Raw genomic sequence first — 15,313 nt, forward strand, 5'->3', positions numbered from 1 at the left:
TTATGAAAAGGGATGTCGTAATCATAATCGAATTTTAGAACGCAAATAATGGACCCATATATAGAATTTCCTTATGTTGAGTCATTCCAACATGAAATTCATATATATATATATATATATATATATATATATATATATATATATATATATATATATATATATATATATATATATATATATATATATATATATATATATATATATATCCTTGACTAAATACGACTTAAAACCTCAATATAAGCTTTTAGAATTGAAATGAAGTATAATTTTCTCTCCCTTAATTATAGCAAAACAACTTTTTCAACCCCTGCAGCCTCACGAATTGAAACTTTTGTTTTCTATAATTAACATCGCTAACTTGCAACCTTTATCATAATTATCGTGCTCCCACTAACATGATGATTATTAGCATAACACTTATGCTCCCACTAGCTTTGACATATAATCAGAAATCAGCTGGACTTCTAGAAATCAATACTTTATTGACCTTCTTACCAAAGTTCAGATTTCTGATACTAGATTGCTTTGATAAAACTTTATCAATATCATACACCTTATCTTAGATAGCTCACAGGTGTGTCTAAACAATTTTAAGAACTATGAAAAGGGATGCCGTAATCATAGTCTCGATTGTTTAGACCTTTACCACTTCTCACAAGTCCATGTTAGTGTGCTGGTAAACCACGCACGCTCCACTAACGACTTTGAGAATGCAAATATCACAATTGCTATCTAGCTAAAATCTACTTAGTGAAAGTGTTTCCTCACCATCATTTTCATGAATCGGAGAGAAACCTTACGACACTTATATTTTATGGTGTATGAGTTCCTATCCATGTGAATTGTCAAAACCATAGTCACAAGACAAGGATAATGACAAATTCAAAGTCATATGGACTGAACTCAATCTTAATTTCTTGCCATGTGGCAGCTCAAGGGTCTGCCATTGCTTCCAAGTTGTTGTGCAACCAATTGAGAACTCTAAGAACTCATATGCAAAGCCAACTATAATTGGAATGGACACAGAAATAGTCAACACGATAGGTTATAAACCTCAAGTCGTGTGCTAGTGAAGAACTTTAGGTTTTACTCTTGATTAGTTCTTGAGACTTTCAAGACCTTTTAAGACTCCCACTGTCCTCTTGACATATAAGACTCTCTTGTCAAATATTCAAGAGATAGTGTGGATTCTAATCAAGACAAACACTTCACACAGTTGGCCTTAGTTGGTCTTTGTTTTATCCAAAAACATCACAACTTACCAATTTCAAATGTACAAGAGTAGAAACCTTCTACTCTTACATTTGACAAGTGTTTTTAAACCTTCTTTAAGACATGTCACTCAAGTTATAATCTTGGAGTATGACTCTAAGAATTGTTTTGGAATGAAATATGACTCATCTTCTTGATTTAACCACTTCATCAATTCATAGCTCCTCTTCTTAGCTACCAGAATGCACTTAGAGGATGAATTGTGATAAGGTCTCTTAATCATTAAGATGATTATATAACATGATACTAAAGTACTCTCCCATCTTTTCAGATTTGAGAAACTTTTATCTTTCTGCCTAAGTTGATTCTTCTCATCCGTTCTGCCATACATTGATAATTTTCCAATGCTTCAGAATTATACTTAAACTTATAAGAATAACCATATTTGCTAAACTTTAGCAAGTCATGACGAATAGTCTTATCGATCTTTGTGGTGGACTTAATCAGTGCACAAGAATGTGTACTCGATCCCTTAGTCCTTTACTTGACTCACACATCCATGCGAACAAGTAATTAGTCTTAATTTTCCAATGCTTGAAAGTTCTCATTCATCATACTATACACCTTGCATGATTCCAAGTTTCTATCCAACTGAAACTTGGGTGATGAGAATCTTTCCTTATTTGGTAAATTTAGACACTACCACAAATGAAAGAATCAAATTCATATTTCCACTCTTGCTCTTAATGGAATCTTATAAGCAACAAAAAATTTTCACAAATGCCATTGTAAGGATATTTTTTTTAAAATAAATAAAATCAAAAAAAATTTTCTTTTATTTTAAAACTTTGCGGAAAAACTATCCTTACAATGCAAAAGCACATGAAAACTTTGTTGTTATCTAATCCTATGCAATATATCATAACTCCTAAGATGTAGCTTAAGAATCCGATCTTCAAACTATGCGATAGAAATTCATCTATGCGATCAGATTCAGCATAATCTTTCTTTAAGTTTCTTCACTTTTTTCTTTGATTCTTAAAACATCAACATGTGACCCAGTCACATCATGTATCAAGAATCTCAGAATAGAAACTTAGTAGAGTTAGATAGTGGACTTTACCCGAAGTAGAGTCAAACTTATTGACTTTAATATCCTTAGGTAAATTTGGCAGCTTCGCAACCAATGCCCCTTTCTTTGGCAATAGACCCTTGATAATGGGACTATCTCAGACTTAGCCGTTCTCTTTACCATTTGGTCAACCGAGTTGACTATAGCCGATCCCTTTCCATTGGGAAGAGAGAGCTTTACTGGATATCCAATGTCATCATTGTCAATGTCCATAAAGTTTTAGGAAGTTGATCTTAGCAAATAGATAAGATCATTAAGGGTCTTGTCATAGTCTGTTTCATAGGAGTCCCAAAGGAACTCAATATGTGACTTAGAAAGTGATTGATCATCAGCTTCCTCTAGACTTTGACACCCAACTCTCCCGGCTTGTCAATATGTGACTACATCTCCAAGATGTGATCACACATAGACCTTTTCTTGCCAATAGGGCTTGAGTGACCTTAAACTTTTCAGGAACTTGTGGGTTAGGGAGAATAATTGGAGGAGGTGAAAGAAGTATGATTTCCATGGGACATCATCTTCATTTAGGAAAGTTTTTTTCAAGAGATTTGGGAAGATCATAGATGTCTGAACTTAGACATTTTTTGGGAGATATTCAAGTTAGTTGATTTAGAGTCCTTAATATAACACCCAATATGAAATATTAAGGCTAGGACCCAATAACCTATTTATAACTGGAAGAGGGATGCCGTAATCCAAGTTATAAAATAGTTAAAGGTAGGTAAATGACGATTTACCAATTTCCACCATAGAAAAACGAAATATAATTAAGTTTTAATTGGATTTGAAACTCCTAGATCTTTTGAGATACATTGAACTTTCAATGGCATGTTTGAATCTCGATTGTGCCCTCTCAAGTTTGTGACTGGGATGCCGAGGATCACAAACAAGGTGTGAATAACCATACAAATTGACTTGGTACCCTCAACAATATTACCTAATCGATGTGCCGGTTAACCACACACGCTCCACCGATCTATAATAAAGTTAAGTTACCCTTTGCCACTCTTACTAGTCCATGTTAGTGTGCCGGTTAACCACACACGCTCCACTAACGACTTGGTAAGGTACAAAGTGTAATTTTATGGGCTAGAACCAATTTTACATTTTCCTAAGTAACTAAGAATTGGGAATTTATAAATGTTTAGTTACTTAGTATTTATCATTAATACTTTTAATGAAGGGAGAATTATAGTCTTTGTCCTACCCGTTCGGCTAACGACCCTCCACCAGTCAAGGAAGCAGTGGGTGAGAGTGGACACCCATTAAACTGCCATTTTATAGGCAGTAACCTTATACCCCCCTTATAGACCGGCTTCGTGAATGAGGCCTACTAACGGTAAGATTGACTTTATCTTATACATATCTATATAATTAAAATTATAATAATAGTATAAGGGTTTGAATTTTAACTTTTAAAATTCTAAGGGCTAACTTGGAATTAAAGTATTCATAAGTGAAACTTTTCAAATTCCAAAACTTGAGGGCAAGTTTTGAAACTATTCAAAACTAATTAATTCCATAACTTATGTGTTTAAATTAGTTTTAATTAAAAAACTCTTCAAGTTCCATAACTTGAGGACAAGTTATGGAAGACTTTAAACTAATAAAAGAATGTAATTTTTTTTTATTTTATAACTTATGGAATTAATTAAGGTTACACATTTTATTACTTAATGAAGTGACTCTTGAACCTCCATAACTTGAGGACAAGACTCTTCATTTTTTGTAACCATTGCCAACTTTTATGAGTTTTATGAAACTTAAATGTGACTTTTCATATAACTTGAGGACAAGTTACAAAAACACATTTTAGAATCAAATCTTAGATTAAAATGGATTGAAAACACAAAATCAATTAACTTTTCTATTAATCTAAGCAACTCATAAGAACAAGATAATTCAAATCAAACTTTTTCATGTAATTAGCCTAATCACTAAACTAATACAAAACATGAATCTATTGACAATTATCTTTGAAATTGGATTAGTATGAACATTACCACATCAAAAACAAGTTTATAAGTTCAAAAACATCTTAGGGTAATGTTTCTAGTCCATTTCTAGCCAAAAAACGCGAAAATATGCTGTCTGGGGCTCCTACTCGTCGAGTGTATCAACCTACTCGCCGAGTAGGATGATTTTCTTCATGTACTCGGCGAGTTCATCAGTGGACTCGGCGAGTACAGTGCCCAAAATGCCCGAAATTCGACTTTTTCAGCATTTTTCAGCAATTTGCATCAAGTATAATTGAAAACAAGCCTAGGCTCTGATACCACTGATGGGTTTTGAGCATTCTAACACTCCTAAGTGTACATGCAACCCTAAATACCTTGGATCTATGTTTTCTCTATTATACATGCAAATATGATTATCCAAGGTATTATCCTAACTAGCATATCAAAACATTGATACTAGGATACTAAAATAGATAGAATACATACCTTGTTGTTGTTGCTTGACTCCATGAGGCTTGAGAGCCTAGTGCCCCAAGTGTGACACCTCAAATGGTTCACACAACATCATGAACTCTTGGAATAACCATGAGAAGAAGACATACATGTTCAAATTGGCTAGCCCTCAAAATATGTATCACTAGCGCCAATTTCTTGAACTAAAGGGGTTCTTATATAGTGTGGCTATTAGGGTTACACCATGTAACTCATGACTTTACCCATTCCTTATGCTCCATGGGTTTTAACCTCCATGGAGTATCCATGGATCACCACATGGGTTAAACCCAACATAAAGGAATCTTGGATCATAAGCCCACATATATAAGAATGAATGATTTACACAATCAATCCCCATATATTTAATTAGTCTCTTTTTGATCACTAAATTATGTCCAAATTAATTCTTGATCAATACTAATTAAATAACATGATTTCATATTAATATATTAGAACTTATAATATATTAATATGTCACAAAATGTCTTTTCCTCATAAACGGTCTATCCAAATGTTCTGATGCCATGCAACCCAAATGGACCATGCCGAGTCGGGTCAAGTACATACTAATTATAGTTATGGACTTAGACACTAATCCAACAAATCTAACATACTGCTCTAATAAAGCTGATAATAATAACATAGCATAAACTTGTATGGTTAATTTGGGAGTACTTACTTGAGCTCGGTTGATTGCATGCACCACACCCTTTTCTCTTTTCAAAATTCCTTTCTTTCTAAAAATTCTTTTCGCTTTTTCTAAAACACTTTTCTTTTGAAAACTTTATACCACTTCCTTAGTTTGAGTTCAGACACACCCGGAAGTATGCCCGAATCCTTCAAACCAAGGCTCTGATACCAACTTGAAACATCCCAAAAATACAAGCCAAAATTTTCGTTTTCAAAATCATTTAATAAACATAATTATCATCACCATGGTATAAAATCATAGAACATGTATCTCAGAATCTCATAAAATCTGTCAACATATAACTGTCTCATATAAAATATCAGAGTAAGCTTCCCGGCTACTAAAAACTGTGGTGTGTGCCATGCCATCAACTCGAGCCCTTCCCTTTGCTAGATGAATTACCTTAAACCAAAACTGTAACGGTAAGCACGAAGCTTAGTGAGCTCCCCCAAACTACCTCATACCTTACATATATAACATGCAACTAGGAGATACGGGCCCCACCCACACTCATGGAGATACGGGCCCCGCCCACAATCCGCTAACTAGGAGGTACGGGCCCCGCCCACGCTCCGCTAACTCTGAGATATGGGCCTCGCCCACACTCAGCTACTTCGAGATACAGGTCCCACCCACACTCGGCTGCTATGAGATACGGGCCCTGCCCACACTCAGCTACTAGGAAGACATACAAGTATCACGCAGACAACAAGTATAACTAGATCTATCATTCAGACTTACATCATAATCAAACTTAACTACCATGAAATACGGGCCCCGCCCACACTCATCTAAATGGGAGATACGGGCCCCGCCTACACTCAACTACTAATCATAACGCGCTACGGGCTGACCTTGGTGCCTTCGACCAGTTCCTGCTGAAGGAAAACTCACATCGTGACTGGCTGCTGAACTCTGAGTGAGAAATCCCTGACTGCTGCTCCGGAAACTCTTCGGCTATAAATTTCCATAAAGATACTTAGTCAAAAGCTGATAACTACTCTTAGGGTAAAATGACCATTTTACCCCTGGCTAAAGTCAACATCCTGGTCAAAGTCAACATCCAGTTTTCTTGACTCGCCGAGTTGGTCCACCAACTCGTCGAGTCCCTATTCTTTCTTCTGTCCCCAACCAGGACTCTACCCGTCGAGTCTAGCAAGAACTCGACGAGTCCTCCTTCATAAATAACATCGGGACAATCCTCAACTGACTCGCCGAGTTCATCCTTGAACTCGTCGAGTCCATCTTCATCATATGAGTGTGTCTAGTCTGTGACTCGCCGAGTTGTATGAACAACTCGTCGAGTCCGTCTTCATGGGTTGGGAGATTGCCTTGGACTCGCCGAGTGTGTTCATTCACACGCCGAGTCCCATGATTTCCAAATCCATAACTACGTCTATTTCACTGAGCCCTTCTTCTAAACTCATCTAAATCCCTTCTAAACTCAAATGGATTCCTTCGAATCATAAAAGGTTGGGGAACCAAACCCCCGACTCGCCGAGTCCCAAGAACGACTCGCCGAGCCGACTAATGTCCATGTCCATAACTCGATTTTTGTTATGCAAAACTTATCCAAAAGGTAGATCTAGGCTCCTACAGTTAATATAACACATAAAGTTATGAACTTTACGTACATGCAGGGGACTTTTATGCTCAAAGGACCAAAAATAGGGTTTATTACACACATGGGGTTCTCATGGCCATAAAGATGGCACCTTTATGCCATGAGAACCCTCCAAGATTCCAGATCTAAAGGTCTATCAACTTGGGACATCCAAGTCTCATAGATCACGCTTCTTGGACCCAAAACTTCATAAAAATGACCACAAGGAGATCTAGGAAACTACAAGTCAAGTATGAAGCTTGATTACCAGAAAGTGAAGAGAAAATGATGTTGTTCCCGGATCTACAATCTTCTCTTGAAGTCCTCCTTCTTCCTCTTCTTCACTTAAGCTTCAAATTTTACAAGATTACTCAAAAATCGCACTCAAACACTCACAAGGCTCAAGGTGGCGAGTTAGGGTTTTCTGGACGTTGAGGGAGTGATAAGGGAGGCGACAAGGGTGTTATGTTCCTTTAAATAGGGGAACAAACCTTTAAAATTAGGATTTCCATCAGACAGCTCCTACTCGTCGAGTCGGTCTTCCGACTCGTCGAGTAGGTCACTTAGTTCCCTGAACCGGAGTCGATCCTACTCGACGAGTTGAGCCTCCAACTCGCCGAGTCCAAGGGTAAAATATGAAGTTTGGCTTGAATTTAAATGTGTACCTGAGACCGGGCGTTACAGATGTCGTAATCTAAACATCAAATAATTTGAAGGTAAGTGAATGACGATTCACTAATTTCCACCATGAAAAACAAAAGGAAATAAAGTTTTAAATGTATTGAAAATTCCTAGATCTTTTAAGATTCATTGAACTTTTCAATGGCATGTTTAAATCTCAATATGCCCATCAAGTTTGTTACTAGGATACCGAGGATCACAAACAAGGTGTGAATAACCATGCAAATGTACATGGTGCCCCCAATGTTACAGTCACCTAATCAATGTGCCAGTTATCCACACACGCTCCAGTGATCTATGACAAACATCAAGTCACCCTTTGCCGCCTTTGCTAGACCCAAATTAGTGTGCCGGTTAACCACACAAACGTCTTGGCAAGGGTACAAAGTGTAATTTCATGGAATAGCATCAATTTCACATTTTTCCTAAAGTAACTAAGAGTAGGAATTTAATAAAAACATTTAGTTTCTTTATTGATCATTATACTTTTAATGAGGAATTAGTTTCCCTATCCTACCCGTTCGGCTAACGACCCTCCACCAATTCAGGAAGCGGTGGGTGAGAGTGGACACCCATTAAACTGCCATTTTATAGGCAGCAAACTTATACCCCCTCCCCCCTTATAGACCGACTTCATGAATGAGTCCTACTAATGGTAAGACTAGCATTTATCTTATACATATATATAATAATTATTCTTATAATATTATAATAGTATAAGGGCTGAATTTTAAACTTGTAAAATTCTAGGGTTTGGAATTTAATTATTTCAAAATTAAACTTTTAATCAAAATTTAAATTCCAAAACTTGAGGGAAAGTTTTGAAACATTTCAAAACTATCTAGATCAAAATTCAAATAATATAATTGAACAATTAATTGATGATTATCTAATTTTGACCTAATCCAATTTCATGCAAGATAACTGATCAAATAATTCAAATAATTACTGTTTATCAAATAAGGCAATAATTATCTAATTAATTGATAAATATCTTTTATTTTGACAAGGATAATCACATGGAATCAATAAAAATCGGATTTTATTAATTAAAAACATTTTTGGTAATTATCCCAAGTCAAAATAAGCCAAAATCCTGAAAATCCATCTGTCTGACACCCCGACTCACCGAGTCCCTTACAGAACTCGTCGAGTTCATCTGACTCGTCGAGTTTATCTTGGGACTCAACGAGTCTATCAGGAAGAAGGCAGAAAAATTGATTTTAAGTAATGAATAAACACACAATGCATCAAATACAATAGAAACCAAGCAAGGCTCTGATACCACTTATGGGTTTTGAGCAATACAACAATCCTATGGTGCACATGCAAAACCCTAAAGCTTTGAATCTAGTTTCTCTATTGTACATGCAAATTTATCCAAAGCTTACAAACCCTAGATCTGGCATACAAAATCTGAAAATAATAACTAAAACAAGTTTAGATGATTACCTTTCACAAGTAGCAAGAATCTTCAACTTCAAGAGCTTAGTATCACAATTGTAATACCTCTAATGGCTTACAAACACCAGGGCAAGAAGATGATCTAGAAGAGAGGGAATGGAGGCTTTATTTCGGCTCTTACAACTCTAGGGATTCTTGGTTAGCCGAAATATGAAGCCCTGGGGTCCTTTATATAGGTGTGCTGCTAAGGTTTCAGTAAAAACCCTAATTGGATAGCTTAGGCCTTAAGCAGTCCAATGGAACCCTCCAGAACAAGGCCTTGGACGCATTCTAAGTGGGCTTCCACCTTAAAATCTTCCACCCTATAATCCAAGAGATCCATAGCCCAAAATCCAATTATCTTATAATTGTAATTCCAGTCCCTTTAGTTCAATTAATCTCTTTTGATCACAAAATCAATTTCTTAATTAATTCTTGATCAATATTAATCAACTAATATGATTTCTCCTTTAATATATTATTCGTATAATATATTAATAAACCATAACATCCTCTCTCTCCATAAATCATCCTGCCAAGTTGCTTTGGTGAAGGCAACCCAAAAGGACCATGCTACAACCAGGTCAAGTACATACCAAATATAGTTATGGACTTAGACACTAATCCAACACAAAGGTCCTAGCTTTATTCAGCGATAGTAGAGCTTTTGTGTTTAGAAACCTAAATGGATCATGTTTTTGGCATTTCAAGCCCTAAGTGCCATGCATGGACGTAAAGCTTGTTGCTTTACGTGATATTCGAGCCTTGGGAGGTTGGATCTAGAGTTTGGGGTGGTTTTCTTTCTTGAAATCATTTGAATGGAAAAAGGGTTTGATTAGACTTGACGAGTCGATGCTGACTCGGCGGGTCGGCTAGGGTTTTCCCCAAGGAGTCTGGATATGGGTAACTCGGCGAGTTGATGAGACAACTCGACGAGTTAAGTTGGATATTCGCGACATTCTGAAGAAACGAGGTGACTCGACGAGTCATATAGTTGCACTCGGCGAGTGGGTCAACATGGACTGTTGACTCGAGTTTGACTTTTGTTGACTTTAGGGTTTGGTCAATCATGAGTTATGGAGACCATGGAGGGGTAAAATGGTCTTTTTCCCAATCCAAGAGTTAGAGAGGGAAAATAACTTAGTTTATTTAGAATTTGTGATTTAAGTATTAAGTAGAGATAATTATCATATATGACTAGGCGGAGGCTAGATTCGTGTTCGAGGAGTACACATTTTCTTAGCTTACGTACCAGGTGAGTCTTCTCACTATACTTACCATGAGTGATATCTTTGTGTGACCGGAGGGTCTTATGTGCTTACTTGAGTATTGTGTTATCTGGCATTATAAAACTAATCTATTAATTACAAAAATTAACAAAAGAAAACTATTTATTTAATTATTACATACCATATGAATAACTAAATAATTACAACCATTTTAAATAAATCAACACTTGCAACAACACAAAGGTCTCTGACTAGTTTATGAACATCATACATATTTGTATACTAAAAAATATATAAAACAACTCTTTGTTTTTCTAAAACTTTTATAACCAAAAAGATGCATGTAAACTTTTGGTCAAAAAATAACAATTATAAACATTTTGAAGTTGTCATAGAAAATATGTATGAATTTTTCTTGCAAAGAGAAAATCATCCATGTTTTCCAAAAACAAAGATTTCATCAACTAAACAAATAATCTAACTAATCTTGCAAAAATGGCTCTGATACCAATTGTTTGGTTTTTATTCAAATTGTTGAATAAAACTAAAACTATTTTACCCACCAATGATCATTTTGCAAGAGTTAGAAAGATTAAAACAACCATAGGCATAACAACCTTTGAAGACTTCGATCCTCATGGGAGGTTGGAAGTTGATGAAGTGTGGTATGAAACTCTAAAACAAGAGTTCTCTACAAGTATCCACCAAGCAAGAGTAGAACCATCAAAACATGCTAGTATTCACTTATAGTTTGTTGTTCATAAGCCTTTGAAATATATATACCAAATATATGTTCAAAGGTGAAGCAAGAAAGGGACATTCTTAAACATCAAAATACAATAGAATGGAGGAGAAGAGAGGCTTGCAAAACTCGAAATTTGGCAGCCCTATAGAGAGCAAGGAGCTCTCGGTTTTGGCACTCCAAAGAAGAAGAAGAAGAATGCTTGCAAGAAGTGAGTTCTTATGCTTCCATACCTTAGCTTTTATACTAGCCAAAAGCTAATAAAGCATCTTACATAAAGTAAGTCAAACCATGGCTTATGGAGACAAGCATGGAGGTGGAATAGACAAGGCATGCATGCCTTGTAACCTTCCAAATTTCGGCCTTATGGTCAAAGTATGGAACCAAAGGATGTTCCATGACTAGTTTATACATGTATAAATATATGTATACCAACTTTATACAAAATGCTATCATTTATATAAAGTGATTCATATATTCAAACAACTAGTCATATATATATATATATATATATATATATATATATATATATATATATATATATATATATATATATATATATAAAAACTACCTTTTATATAAATAAACTCTAACTAGTTTATTAGGATATAAATATAACTTATAAATAATCATACTTTATGATATATTTTATAAGTTGTTATTTCTCCAATAAATATTATTTCCACAAATAATAAATTCCGAATTAGTAAAATAATATTACTTCGAAATAATAATTTTCCAATTAAATACAAATGTTGATATATTTATTAATAATCAAATTACACTAATAATCAATTGACGGTAATTTGCTATATGGTGTGACCATTTAAGATCATATATTATTAGCAATATCATTCTATAATGACTCTTAGGCATAATAGATCTTTCAACAGAAAGGAGCCAACTTGACTGCATTGCATCCACCGATGATTTTCGAACTATGAGATTTTGGTATTTACTCTGATATTTTATGAAAACAATACATTCATGTTTTGGAGTATTGATTTGTGAAGTTTATGGAAATGGTTTTAGATACTTTAAAATTTGAAAAAAAAAATAGGTATTTTTGGGATGTTATATGATATATTGCGGCAAATTGCTTCTTTACCAATTAGATTTTGTGGTTTGTTGTTGTACTCGACAATGAAGGTTTCGTTCCATGTTTGTGTGGCCCCAAGATTCCAATTGTGGGTGTTACAAAACTACATGTTACCGGATAGTGATATATATCAGATAGTGATATATATGATATGAATTCTAATTATATATTTGATTAAATTTGTCTTAGTGATACACGAGCTTGATTTTAACGGTTTCATTAATTTTAACGGTTTCATTAATAAGAGCACCATCCTCTTAAAGCCCAACAAGTATTAGTGAATGCATTTTTTTTTCCGTTAAAGTGTCCTGTTAACAGACGCACACTTCAATTTTTAGTGTGAACTTAACATTTCTCCATTATGTAAAGAATTCTTAAGTAAAAAAGACAATTTACATGTACATACATATTATTTACAAATTATACTAAAGTTATTTACGAATTTATCAGCAAGTTAAAAGAATGAGATTATGGATGAAAAATATGTGGATATGATGTCAATAATCCATGTTTTGAAATTTGAATACACGATTGTATGCAAAGAAAATCAAAATGAAATGTTTGGACTCCGTCGTCAAATGAAAACGGTTTGCTTCTATTTCCATTCGCACCAAATAGCTAGACTCATTGTTGGACAATATTTCTAGAGACGTAACATCCAATCTTGGACCAGACGTACGAAAGGTCAACCACAAAATTTTCAGTTTACACTTAAAGAAGACCCAATATAACTAGTATAGAAAACAAGTGTTTTTTAGAATCAAGTCCTAAATTACATGTGTAAACTTAAATAATCAATCACTTATACCGAAAGATATCATATCAATATTAGATACCACTTGTCCTATAGGCCCTTTGATTTATATTTTATAGGCAAGCTTTTAAATATGGGTTCTCCTATAGTCCTATATACACGAATAAATTTGTGTATTACATAAAAGTCTCACGTTTTACTTACCTTCACATCCAATCTGTCCGGTGTATTGCTTAAAAGTCCCATGTTTTACTTACCTTCACATCCGGTCTATCCAATTCCAATCCATTATACTTGTCAAATATTTTCGTTTAAGACCCTATAACTTATAACAATAATCAGTGTTACCCTTTTAAGTTTTAAATCTTTTTACTTTAAACGAAAACAATTATGAAACCAAGAACCCGAGAAATAATATTAACAATCCATTTTAAAATGTTATTTTTCCGATTTTGTTTTTCGAATATATTATAAATTTTAATTTTTAGTTCTCTATAAATGAACATTAATATCGATATAATACTTTTTTAAACAAATACAATTTTTTTATTATATGTACTAATCACATGTGATTAAGTTATTTATATGTTTTTTTTTATAGATTTTGTATTATATCGTCAACGACGTCAATCCACCAACACTATCATTGAACGCTTACAAGCTTCAAATCTGTCATCATCACTGCCACCCTTCTAGATATGTGCATCGTCTTTTGTGGTTCGTGCTCGTGATTCTAGATCCGAGTTACTTCTGATCTAGTTTCATGTTTTTCAAATCTCATAGCTATAAACATTGTTCTACCTCTCCAAATCTAGATTTGTTATCTCCATGGAAGATCTGCTTATTGGTTGGTTTCCATGTTTAACATTGAAGATTTGCTTATGGATTGGATTTCGTGTGAAGATCTGGTTATGCATTATTTTTGGTAATTAACAAAATATATTACTAACCACAAGCAACCGTTAAAATTAAGGCACAATCATTGTTTGATAGTATATATTATATAATGTCGTACATTTGTCTTACATGTTAAATACCAAATAAAAATTCGAAACAAAAAAAAAAAAAAAAAAAAAAAACAAATATTTGTCTGTAGATGATTTTTGGAAAATAAAAATAATTTGTGAACTTCTCGTTCTAGTTGGAATGTCATTATTATCCAAGATGGTGGACTAAAAATGAATGTTGAAAAAAACATATCATTCCAAAAAATATATTATCTACACTAAAAAGCCAAAATCCAAAAATATGTCTACTCTCAAATTCATCATGCAGTAATTATAAGATTCCAAAAGTTTGTGTTATTTGAGGGTTAATAAAAATTAATTTATACGTCTATGGTTCTTAAATTGAATATTTATGTTTGTTATTTTATTTCATATGGATTTTGACACTTACATATATCATAATTTATGAAAATAACATATATTCTTTTTGTCCACGTAATGAAATAACATATATGTCCGTAAAATCAAACGTGGTTGATATAATACCAAAATTATATATATTATTCATCAATAAAATATGAAATATTAAACCAAAAAATATCAAATGTTACACACAATTGAAAAAAAACTTTTTATAAAAATAAAGATAAAAAACGGTTGGCAATATATATATATATATATATATATATATATATATATATATATATATATATATATATATATATATATACATGGATTTATATATTACTAAATATTAAAAGTGATCATGGAAACTAAAACAAGAATCATAAAAAAACAACAAGAATATAAAACAATAAGGATTAAAGTAAACACTTATATATATATATATATATATATATATATATATATATATATATATATATATATATATATATATATATATAAATGTAGGTTCATGCGAAAATATATATATTATGCGAAAATGCGAGAACCATTCAGTTTTTGACACATGTATATTGTAATTAATATTATTTTCTAATATTTAAAGGGTGTAATTGTAAATATATATTTTTTGAATGTATTCATCAGTTAACGTGGATAATCCAATTTGAAATTTGAATTTAGTTTGTAACTTCTTACCCTACGTAGTGGACCAATTTAGTTTTTAATGTATAGACCTTCGGTTGACTCAATTGAGAATTGATCGATTGCAGTTTTTTTTATTCGATGTTTGCGTTTAAAGCCATATTGGATGCTCGTTCAAATAAAAAAAAGTTTAATTCGCAAAGGAAAAAAAAAAGAACAGATTGCGAAAGGAAGTAGAACGAAACATGAATTGGAATTTGAACTGTGCTGATAATCCAAT

This window comes from Lactuca virosa, chromosome 2, assembly GCF_052849685.1.
Source record: "Lactuca virosa cultivar CGN04683 chromosome 2, Lactuca_virosa_CGN04683_v6, whole genome shotgun sequence".
NCBI lineage: Eukaryota > Viridiplantae > Streptophyta > Magnoliopsida > Asterales > Asteraceae > Lactuca > Lactuca virosa.